At 40.2% G+C, this 13,184-nt stretch overlaps 1 protein-coding gene across 1 annotated transcript in view; it reads right to left on the bottom strand.

The window, feature by feature from the left end:
* LOC119653160 (homeobox protein Hmx) overlaps positions 1-13,184 on the bottom strand; it is a 58,800-nt gene that overhangs the window by 21,745 nt on the left and 23,871 nt on the right. The window lies entirely within an intron of this gene.

Genomic DNA, 13,184 nt, shown 5'->3' on the forward strand with positions numbered 1-13,184 from the left:
CCTGCTTATATTATATCAGGCCAACGCTGTACTCAAATAATCTACTTCCACATCCTCCAAGATAAATTTTTTCCCTATACTGTACATTCATTCCACCCCTCATATTCCATCAAAACCTTCATCAACCCCATTTCAAGGGGCTTTGAATCTCCCTTTCACTTTGCTTTCCAATAGCAATCTAATATACCAATTTCCTCCAACTTTCTTCACTTTAGTAGCAAGAAAATGCTTAAATATAAAATAAGCTTTGAGATTTATCTTTTAAGTGAATATTTGCCACTTAACATTAAATTTTCAAATGGGCGAAATGAAATCCTATTAAGATGTTAGCAGCCAAGCAAGAAATCAATGTGGAATTATGGAAAGAAGAAAAGATAGGAGAAAGCTAAAAATGGTAAGGGTCGTATGTTTATGTGTGCTGCATATAGCGGTTTCAATATTACACTTTCAAAGTATAGTTTATTTATTTTTCATCGATTTCCAGCCTTAATGCACTTGATTTGTTTCCATACATAGAGTATGTCGTGCCTTGACGTCTACCGCTATTCTGTATACACTAAAATTGAAAATCGATAAAATATGATATTGTGTGATAGCACTATATTCACATTTGTTGTACCTGTAACTAAGGTACGATAGCAATTATCTTAGAGTCTTCTCTGAGGGTGGTAAGGAGGAGCACTGGGATATATACCAAGGGCATGGAGACGGGCAAAAGTGGTCTTCATTCCGAAAGCGAGTAAAAAGGATCCTTTTCACCCTAAATCTTTCAGACCAATTTGCCTAGCATCGTTCGTACTCAAAACGGTGGAGAAAGCCATAGACAACTATATTAGAACTGGCGTTCTAAAGCGTAATCCCCTACATCACTGTCAACACACTTACCGGGCAGGACGGTCAACTGAAACTGCTCTGTATCAGCTGACAGAGGTACTACTGGATGCCATAGAAACAAAAGAAATTGCACTGTGCGCGTTTTTGGATATCGAAGGAGCATTCGACAGCACATCACACACAGAGATACAAGATGCCCTGAGGTGCAGGGGAGTGGGAAACACCCTGGCACTCTGGATGGGCAAAATGCTAGAAAGCAGGCAAACAGAAGTACCGAAAGGTACACATTCTACTGCCATGCACACTACTCCAGGCTGTCCACAGGGCGGGATACTATCCCCGCTGAGGTGGAGTATGGTAGTGGATGAACTCCTGGACGTACTAATGGAATACAAGTCCAGGGTTACGCGGACGAGGTTGTTTTAATCTGTAGGGGCAAATATGGAGATACTCTATATGATAGAATACAAACTGTACTAAGGGTTACTAGTGTCTTGGGCAGGAAGGTGGGACTGCGGATCAACCGAGAGCGTGGCTGCGACATACGGCTGAAATCAGCAACTGATTACTTGGTACACTGACGGATCCCTCACAGCAGAGGGAGCGGGTGCCGGTGTCATTGGTCTAAGGAAAACGTACTTTGAGCCAATGGGCAGGTACACTAGCATATTCCAGGCGGAAATATACGCAATAGACAAATGCGCCTCCTTTAATCTCGAAAGGAACTACGGGGGGCAAAACATAGCTAATCTCACCGATAGCCAAGCAGCAATCAATGCACTTCTGTAGAATCAGAAACGGTTTTATGGCTATGACTCCAAGAAATGAAGAGGAACGGTTGAGGGAACTATACTAGGTGGGCCTACCATGCACCCAAAGGAGTGCCCAAACCTCACCAAAAAGAACCTCCGAATCATAGTGGGAATTCTCACTGGTCAATGTCGGCTGAACTATCACCTAAAGAAGCTACGGACACTGCCTGCAGGTTTTGTGAGGAGTATGACGAAACCTCTAAACACGTTCTGGGACAGTGTCTGGCAGTTGTGCAAAGTAGGTGGAGGCATCTGGAAAAACACTTAATACCAGATGCAAAGCTGAAAGATCTGGAAGCAGGGAACATACTAAAGTTCCTGACGGTTATAAGCCTGCTTGAAATAATATGATCAATGGGTACACGATAACCAGTAAAAGGGGCACAATAGTTCTTTAAGGACGCGATGCGACTTTCCCTTAACAGAATAGTAATAAAGGTACGATAAATTAAGCTATCTTTTCACGACTTAGCTTCGATAGCAAGAACTAACATTTCATTTTCTTCGGTGGTTATTCACAAGCAGGTTCATTTTGGACCACACTATATTTATCAAATAACGGAAACCTGACTGAACGGTCTCCCTGCGAAACTTTTCCTTGCAGCTTCTATAGTACCAGGACAGTTGCCATTCGTAAATGCTGGGAATCTTACTTTTTCCCAATGAGGAGGAGAAGGGGATGATCGGTAAGATTCGCGAAGAAAACCCGTCTTGGGTACGACAACTAGAGGGGTATTTACATGCTTTCTGCCGTCGCGGAGATATTAACTAAAATTATGCTGGAACAGGAACAACAGTTCAAAAATATGATTGACAGACAGCAGGGTAGTTTCCAGATCAGTATGGAGTGAGCCGAGTTTAGATCACTGCAAAAATGTTGGTTTTCCAGCTCCCTGAAGATATCAGAACGATATATGATGGGGCGAAATGCCATGTGCTGAATCGAGTTAAAATGAGAAATGGAAAGCAGAGTCAGCCAGGGTCGCATCTTGCCACCATAAGTTACGTTCCTCGCCTTTGCTGCCTTGGGTGAAAAATGTGGAGATGTTTAATGGCATCTTTGTTCAACTCCTCTATTACGCTGATAACATCTGTTTGCTCTCTCGACCACTCATGAACCTTGGCCAAATGGCTCTGGAAGTGGAAAAGAAGACAAGCAGATTTATTCTTCCTATTTGCATTAATGGCCAGAGCATTGTGGAGGGCAATCAATTTGCCTATTTAGGAAGCGTTGCTTCTGCCGACGGTGACAGTGAACATGATGTCGCTTGATGTACTAACAGCGCTCAAAATTTAGAACCGCAACCAACTGAACATAAATATCGAGTTTAGGATGGTCCGGCTCCGTATTTTCTCTGCATTACTATATTTAAAGTGACCCCCACTATTACTAAAAATTATAAGTTATTTATCGGGATATTTTGGCCTACGAATGTATAGAACAGGAAGCGGAAGTGGAAGTAGAGAGGTCATACATCAAAAAAGGCGAACAGCTCCATGGCGGGTTATGCCATGCAATGAAACCTACTATTCGTAGAGGTGTACGAGCTTCTCTAAAAATCGTGGAGGGAATTTAACTACACTGCCATATATGGTAAACAAGAGGATATAGGGTTGTAGGATACGTATAGTGTAGCCAAATGCTACGGTACTCTGTGGTTCACCAGTGTATTACAAGCCGAGGTATTGGGGATACTGAAGGCCTATCGATAACTATGGCATAATTTGAGCTAACATAATCATCCTGAATGACAAGTCTTTGTACTAAACGGCACGCTCAAAGTCGTCCAGTTCTTGATCTCTGATTTCTTTTTCTTTTTCTTTTTTCTAATTCCAGAACTCTGAACTACAGAGGACTTTGCAGCAGTTTTTCAGTTATAAATTTCCTTTTTTTGCTCTGATTTTGAATCACAAGGCGAATATTAAAGTTTTCCAAATAACATTTAAAGTTTTCCAGTCATTTTTCGCCCCGGGTTTTTCGAAGTTGTGCAGTTTAGCATCTTTTAGATTAAATCCTCTGCTAATTGGTAATGCTAGTGTTCTATTGATGGGCAAAGGCCCACTCAAAGAGTACATTTCTTCAATTTCATGATTCACAAAGGGGTCATGCAATAATATATGCCGCTTTAGACACCATCCACTTTTGAGGGAATCTTTCTGAAATAACACAATAATTGTGGATGACAACGACAGAGAGGGTTCACGTCTTACCGGCAACTACTTAGATGGTCATCCGAACATCTTAATGCAGAAATATAAGCCAATTGTTATTGCAATTAGAAGACCTAGTTCCTATTCTTAACTAATTGATACTCCAAATGACGCAGTTTAGATATCCTGTCCCCACCTTCTTCCTAGAAACTTGAATGGACTTCAGATTGCATACTTATGGCGCTAATTTCTGGAGGGGCTGCGAATTACAACAAATAGAAAACTTATTGTCCTGGAAAAAAAGAAAGACTTGAACCTGTATACAACTTCGAAACTAAGTTAGACATCACACGTAATAATCATAAGGTCATCAAACACTCTAGATTATTTCAAACGGAGTGCAATCACCACGAAATAACAGAAGAGCCACACGAAACCATCAGAAGATATACATACTATATACCTCGAAATTTTTTTCCTAACAAGACAAATTCAGGTGACAACCGCCGAGGAGACTTCATAGCTGCAGCTTCAACTTTGCGCTGGATGACATAGCTGGGCCCGACATAGTACAAACAACTGGAATCATGTATCTCAAGCACAGCAACCATCAAAATGCAATTTTTGGCATCTACCCCGGCTACTAAGGCCGTCTGCCCATCATACTGCACTTGAAAGGCAGCGAATTACTTCCTCAATTGCCAGAAGGCCCATAGACAATTCTGCATTACAACGCTCTACTTTTAGCAAGAAGTTAGCCAGTAGGCTAACATAAGAAAGAGAAAGGCATATTGGCATGATTACTGAGTACGCCTAACAGGCAAAGCCAGTCTACTGAACCTGACCCACATTGAATACAGCAGGAAATAGAAACCAAACGGAAAAAGAGAACTCTCTTAGGATGTTATTTCCAGTCAGAAAAGAGTCTATCTTAGAGAATTGGGAGCTTTGATTCCCTTCTTCTCAGAAAAACAGGTAGGTAAAAAGATATAAATCAGAAAGTGACTAAAGGTAAGATATTCCAGTGTTTCCCGGATGAGACTTGTCCCTTTCACACAGATAAATACTACAGATTACGACTTTCCTTTCGATAAAAATGAAACACTTCTGAAAGTCACAAGCAAGTTCCGTACAAATCTTTGATTAATAATTGAGAAAGCTAACATGGCCAATCAGAAACTATTTGTCATTATCCTCCCGACTGAAGACCGCATCTTCGCTTTTACCAATGTTTTCTTACCCCTTTTCCCTTACTTTATTCTACCTTCATATTATAATTCATATCTATCAGTCAAAAGGGAGTAATATGCATCCCAGGGTGAACGCGTGGATTTGTTGCCACGATAGAGCGCAAAAACTATAGACGAAGCAAAATGAAAGCGAAATGAACAACTATGCTAACTAATTCTCCGTACTAGGAGTTGGGTAGGGCAAACAACCCTACAAGGGGAATAGTTGTTACGAAGCCCTAGAAAGAGCTTCGGACTGGATTGACAGCAAAACGATGCACTCAAAAAGACAAAGGACAAATGATTTGCGGCTTTTCTCGTGAAACGTCAGATCCATGTAATACAATATAAGGCTGATGTCACCGTCTTGCAAAAAATGTACATAAACGTATGGCTATGCAAAACAAATTTCAAAACTTAAGCCTTATTAACATTCACACTCCTACAGATGAGAACATTCGGAGAAAATTACCTTCTATTAGGCAATGGAATCAACTCTCTTCTGGCCCAGGTATGATACCAAACTCATACTAGGACACTTTAACAGCTCAAAAATTAGTAATGATAGGAGATACAGCTTTGGAACCGATAAAAGCTCCCCTAACTTGAGTTAAAATTTACATCCAATCCGTACACGGTTCTTGGTAGCCTAACAGCAGAATCTATCTCAATTTACAAAAACTGCTCCGCCCGAAACGTATCATCGTAGAGTCAAAAGTCGCACAAAACAATGATTTTGAGGGTACCGATGCATTCGTCGGAGACATGAGTTCTTAGCAAGAAAAATAGCGAACCCTCAGCAGCGCTGAAGAGCAGAATTCTCCGAAGAATTCTTGACGTTCTACAGAAGAATGGACGATTTTGTAGCCTATATAACGATGAAATTTATGACTAATACCAAAAGAGTCCAGTTCAATAGACGGACTTTGATCTTTGGGCAGGTCACCTAATCCATATGATTGAAACCGAAAACCGTGGCAGGCTCTGCCTCAGATGGAATGATGGCGTAGGCCTGGACGACAGTGCAAAGCCAATAGCTGGCTTTTAAGGTAGGACCAGTCCGGACCCCGGCCGTTGCCCCGTTGATGATGATGAAACAAATAAGAGCAGCTTCGTTGCTCTGCTAGAATGTTTAAAAAGTTAGCTTCATTTATATTCATATACCTTCTTTACGTAAACGAGGCCAATTATTTATTGCGTGAAACTGTGAAGAAATGGTGAACACAAGTCTAATTATAGTTGGGAGGGAAAGCTAAGAATTGATTGAGTTCAGGACTAGTTACAATTGGCAAAGCAAGGTGGTAGATAAAATTGACAGTTTAATTGAACCCGACGCATATTTCTTCCGACGAATTGTTTTTGAACAACTGCGCAAGTTTACACTCATTGAAAATTTACCTAAATTAGAATTTGGCCTGATTGGATACAATTAATAAATTTCCCTGCCAAAGCCCATTACGCAGACAAATTATTTTATTTTTATACAGAATTCGCACAAAAAGGTATAATTTTAATTAAAATTTACAAGAAGGGATGGTAATTTGATACTTTTCCCACTTGCTGCCTTGTTAAATTTCCCAAAAAGCCCTTCAATATTTTCGGGGTTTAATTGCTTCAACCCATCAATTAAAATTCAATAAAACACCCCGTGAACGTTAATGAATTTGATGAGGGGACGCCCATCACGTCGTAAATCAATAACCAATTATTCCGAAATAACCAAATAACATTTTGCAATTTCCAATCGAATTTGGATTAACTCGTTCAAACATATTTCCTAATTATAGGGTTCTGAACTCCAGATATATTCCAGAGGATATATAATTACAAGGAGCGACTAATGGCTAACGACCGGTTGCCACAGGTTGTAAAAAAATCGTTAAATTTAAATACGCACCTTGGAGGCGAGACGCAAATTTAGGTGAAATTATTTCTGGAACAAGGTGTTGCTAGCCTGATTTTTCAAGTTAATGGGTTTCCTCTGTCGCCTTTACTAAATGAATTAAAGGAATATGATTAGTGAGGTTGGTTTTTTTCAATACCATTTTTAATCAGATGTTTTTGAGACAACAACATCACTAAGTGCTTCTTATCATGAAATGTAGTATAGTTAAAATTTCAAAACACCTCACGATATCACTTACCCGCCCCAGGTCTAAATACACATGACAAACTTCAGACCATTATTAGGCATATCAATTTTCCGTCAAATAATAAACACATGCCAATTGGTGCGCATACAACCATATGAGCTTTAATCATGAGATTAAGATCAGCCTGATCGCAATCCTAATAACATGATGCGCGTGGCTGCTATCATCACTGCTCCCTTTGATACACTTGGATTGCACTCTGATGAGCCGTGCTGCGGCCTCTTCATGTCCGTTAATCCTCCTTGCAGCAACATGCTAATTAACTTTTATGGTTCTCCGCCTTTTCGGTCAGCATATAATATTTTTTATCAGCAATAGAAATCTTTTTCTTAAACCAACGACTATTATTATGCGGTAATTGTCTACGTAATCCTGTTTTATCCTTTTTTCGTGAACCATAGCCGGGCAACGAGACCGTCGCCGTTAAGAGAGAAAATTATTATTCGGAACGTTGTTAGGAGGGACCAGGTTTCAGGGTGAATTATAAGAGTGCAATGGCGCAAAAATGTGTAGCACGCGCCCACACAAACCTTTTGATGATATGGCAGAGGTAAAGCAGCTATGTAAGTAGCTAATTTTCAAGAAGACCCACAAAAGAATTGTGAATACAGTTTTGAGAGTTTAAAAATATCTCAGATCAATCTCAGCCAGTAAAGAGAGCATACTTCCAATTGTGCTGTGAATATAACAGAAATAGTCCGTAAAACCTACGTATATTCATCACGCCATATCAAATAGAAAGAACAAAGATCTTTTGATCGAACCATTTAGTTTGAAACAATTAAAAGCTTCAGCGTATTCATCTAGAGTATAACTCCGCACAACAATACTTGCACTCTTCCTTTTTCAAACAGGGCAACAAGGATTACGTTCAGAGTGAATCCTCTTAAGTGCTACCATCCGATATCCCTTGCTTTGCGGTTAGATGCACGCGGCCAAGCTGCACATACTCATACACCTACTAACTACCTCTCCTTAAATCCAACAACAATAATTTCAGATCAGATCCATAAATTTTCAGGACTGCAGCCCCAGACGTGTAGGAGATGTTTTGTGGCTTTGGCATAAGCATGCGCATTCACCTTATCTCTGATTAGATGAACTGATTATATCAATTTTCGAGTCACAGGGTTTTCATTAGTTGAAAATGAACAAGCAACTAACGAATTGAGGTGGAAAAAGATAACAAAGGAGGAATAAAAAAACATAACTTGGAATGGACAAGGGGTCCGCTCTTAGGACATTATGCCTCATTACTTCCAAAGGTTTGTTATTTTTACTGTTGAATCTCTAATTGCTATCAAGGTGTGCCTGAAAACCTAATTATGGACTTGGCAGAAAATGTTTGAACGATTGATGCTCGCTAAATTGGAACAATTTACAAGGAGGAAGGGGTGTCAGTTATAAAACTATTCCTCCATTCCATTCTCTTGGATTCTTCAAGGTGGTAAGTGGCTATAAATCATACCCAAGAAGTCTTATGCCAAAGGGATAAAGAATTGATTCCAAATTAAACTTCGCAAGAAATGTGTGTGCTCAGACATGGGTTCTGCGCTAATCTGCCATGTTATGCTGATATAATACTTCATGCAATTAAAATGTCCCCTAAAAATGATTCAAGTATTAAAAGTTGTGTATATTAATTTACAATAAAATTAAATTTCAGCACACTAGCATGCATTCTCTTATAAGGCAGAGTTCGATTTACTGTGAATTTTCTGTACCCACACGAATAATAACTACATCATAAGTACGAAAAACTGTATATAGGTGTTCATAAATCTTGCAAATTCTGCCCAATAGATACAAGATTTAAACAAGTCGGGAAACGGGAAGCTGGGCGCTTCAGGTATGAAAGGTTTTGTTTGCTTCTTCTGTGAGTATATTTAAGTATAGAACTATTCCATTTGTACGTAGCCCGTTATGTATTTGCATTTAGCATGTCTGACTACCCACTTTAGTGTGATATTGATATTCAGTTGCAGTAAATTTACAGCGGAGAGTCACCTTTGAGCTACTATAACTTTGCTATTAATAATATGATTTTGTTCAAACTTGAGGACAATATGCTTCATATTATATTTTATACTACCACCACTTTTATAACTCTGGGATAAACTTAAGGGGGGTTTTACTCAATTTCCCCAAAAATATGGTAATATACTATTATTAACTTAATTTGAACAGATATCGATATGGAGAGAATTTTGAGGCCTGCGCACCATATAGAGGCAGCTTTATAATTTTTTCAGATTTTTCGGTTGTGTAGTTTCTGAGAATGGGTCCGTTAAAGAAATCATCACTTTCCACCCCTCCCACTCCCCGCCTTTTTAATAAATTTCAAAACTAAGACCGGCTTCGAAAAGTACTAATCGAGACCTTTCATTTGATACTCATGACTATATTCGGAGAAAAAAAATAGTACACCCGCCTTTTACATGTATGGGGACCCCCCCCCCCCCTAAATTCAACCTAGAAGGATATCACTCACTGCATGTCTGGGAGTCCACAGTTTCCACCTGCTTACTAAATTTCGTGTCAATCGGTATAGCCGTTTCGGAGAAAAGTGCTTGTGACAGACAGACAGACAGTCTTAGTAGCTAACGCAGCTAAGATCGCACTTGACGAGGGCAAATGTTGTGCAATGATTTCACTTGATGTGAAGAATGCCTTCAATTCCGCTAGATGGAGCAAGATACTTGAGTCCCTAATCAACTTAGGCGTGGCGAAGTACGTTGCCGACTTCCTGATCGATAGGATTCTGTGCTGCAGATCAGATGAAGGAATGAAATCATACCAAACGACATGTGGAGTTCCACAAGGGTCTGTCCTAGGGCCACTCTTGTGGATTATTATGTATAACGGGGTACTGACGTCAGACCTTTCTACTGGTGTGGCCTCCATTGGTTTCGCAGACGATATTGGTGTGACGGTTGTTGCACGCCTTCTCGAAGAAGTCGAGCTTTACGCAAATGAAGCAGTCTATGAGATTAAATCCTGGTTAGAGAATGCTGGTCTACAGCGCGCAGAGCATAAGACGGAAGTAGTACTTATTGCCAAGCGGAGAAAGTGCTCTTTCATGAAGATCAAAGTTGGAACGCAAACAATTCATTCCAAGATTGCACTTAAGTACTTAGGTGTAATGATTGACCAGAGGTTGAGTCTCAGATTGCATGGGGAGAGTGCAGCAACCAAAGCATATAACATCGAGCCCTGGTTGCGAGAATGCTACCAAATATAGGTGGCCCAAGGCCGAGCCGTCGACTCCTTATTTCGAGGGTGCTCAGTTCGATCCTACTGTATGCAGCCCCAGTATGGGCAGATGCACTGGAAATATAGCAAATAAGAGAAAGATTGGAGCTGCGTATCGCAGTGTAGTGTACTCCGAACATGTTGCGCTTAGAGAACAATATCTAATAAAGCAGCTTGCGTGATAGCAGGAATGGTCCCGATTGAGATTCTGGCGAAAGAAATACAACGACTTTACGACCGAACGTACCTCACCGGAGAGTCTCCTGCCCGTCGGCAACAGTTCGCACGAACTGAAACTGTCGCGGAATGGCAGCAGAAGTGGGACGAGTCAGAAAAAGGCCGTTGGACTCACAAAATCATATGGGATATCCGGAAATGGATCGAGCGACACCACGGCGAGGTAGGTTTCGACCTAACTCAATTCTTGAGCGGACACGGAGGCTATCGAGCATATCTATATAGATTTGGGCTAGATGATTCGCCATATTGCCCAAAGTGCCCAAATATTGCGGAGGACGCAGAATACGTCTGTTTTCATTGCCTCAGATTCGAAGCCCAAAGGGCTACACTACAAGCTACAACCGGGGAGCAGTTTACACCCGAAAATATCATGAAACTTATGATGAAAGCCAAGGGGATATGGACTGAAGTCGAAAAAGTGATTGCAGCCATCGGAAAGAAGCTTAGGCAGGAAGAAATCATTCGAAAGAATTAACGCCAGAGGAACACGAATATTAACATGAGCGCAGAATAAATTCTGATCTAGCCCCGCGATGTAATAACAAATAGGAGTCCCGCGGGGAGAGTGGAAGGAGAAGGAGGTGGTTTTAGTGGGTAAGAGTCCCACATAACCGTATGGCAGGAGCCTGCCTCGGAAAAAACAAAAAAAAGGCAGATAGAGAGACAGACATTGAACCGATTTTAATAAGGTTTTGTTTTGCAAACAAACAAAACCTTAACCTTGCAAAAAAAAACCTTAAAAAAGAGATACTCAGTCAAGAAGAAGGAAGGATACAAACAGTAGCACCAATATCACTCTGGCGCCGAAACTTATTGGACTCAAGAATGTGTGATGGTATGGTACTATAATAGTTAGTTCAGATTAAGCGTCTCGTTCCTAAGGAAACAATATACATACATATGTAAAACAATAATTAGTGCCAGCCACCGGTAACCAACTCATTACTAGAAACACGTATGTTGGCTGAAGCCCCGGTAAAATATTCAAGAAAACGCATTCGAACTGGGTTGCCCATATTTATGCATTTAGTTTACATAAACCTCTATGTAGGATATAATGCGTACCAACGCTCCTTGCAATGTACTTCAACTCCCCATAAAATATTCAGACAATCTTTCACTCTTCGTCAACTATTCTGCACCATGTAGTTATATGGTGACTCATTTAACGATTCTTCTAAAATAGTGGTTTCCATCGATTTATTGTCTTTCTCAATGTACGGCTGGAGTATCCCGATAACACGGCACAGACACGATTAGAAGAAACATTGGACTTTTTAAACAACAGTAGGGATCACTTTCCAAGTCCTTTTCGCATGCCATAGCACACAGAGAATATAAGCGCGGAACAAAGTGAACTAGATGTTGGTTTTGAGAAAGTCGCATTTCCAAATTTTGGACAAACACCGAAGATGAATTTGCGCTGTTGATGCGTCACGCGCTGTTAAGGCGTCAAATGAGTTCAGGCTCCGCACTCGTGCCGTCTTCGGTAGAAATAACCTTTCCTAGATATATAGCTGTTCGCCGGACGCGATATTCTACCCATTGATTCAAAAAGAATGGGAGAATGAGTGAGAATGTTTCATTTCGCAATGATCAGACAATTCATTGTTTTATGACCTCCGTTCAACACTTGCTTGACTACAGGCAATCATTGACATTTCCTTTAATTAAACTAAATTAAAATTAGAAATACGGAACTTCTTCCTTTTCGGTTTACTGAAAAACTCTGCATCCTTTGAAAATATGTATATATATCGCCATTCTCAGGTTGGAATGGGAAAAGAAATTCAAGATGGTCCAATTTAGGAAATGGTTTCAGACTTATAATTTTAATTATCAACACTTCGTGATGCAAAGTCCTACCTTTCACGGAACAAAAAATAAAGCTCCTGAAGAACGAACTAAACTTCAACATCCGAAGCCGAGCAAACATTCGACTATTTTCCACAGGAATAGAAGTGGAAATTCAAGCATTCTCTCCGATCTTACTGATCAGTACAGAACAAATGGAACGCATCAACACTGCAACAGTGGACGCTATCAATGAAAATTATATTGGCAAGATCAAGAACGCCAACGACACATAGGAGAAGAATTTAATTGATAAGCCCAGATTAAAGCCACTTTACTATATTAAAGCGGACAAAGGGAATTTATAATATCATATTATACAAGAAAACGATAAGATCAAGTTCGGGTTGCAGGAAACACAGAGCCGATTCTCTAACGAAAATCTTGCAGTAGCCAGGCAGAGTTATCAAGGGATGCCAACAGATTTTTGGAGACAATAATTTAAAATGCTTAATGCTCAGTACTTCGTAAGATCAAAGGACTAAGGGAAATCATTTCAGCGCAAATGTCACCAACGCATCAAATAACAAATGGCTAGTGAAGGAATTCTAGAAAATGGAAGAATAGTTTGAGACCAAATCGATTAAACAATTTAAGCGAGTTCTTCCAGCCTCTTCAGTTGATTAGGAGAGAAGAGAGGGAAAGACGAAATGTTGGTG

Source organism: Hermetia illucens, chromosome 3, assembly GCF_905115235.1.
Source record: "Hermetia illucens chromosome 3, iHerIll2.2.curated.20191125, whole genome shotgun sequence".
Classification (NCBI taxonomy): Eukaryota; Metazoa; Arthropoda; class Insecta; order Diptera; family Stratiomyidae; genus Hermetia; species Hermetia illucens.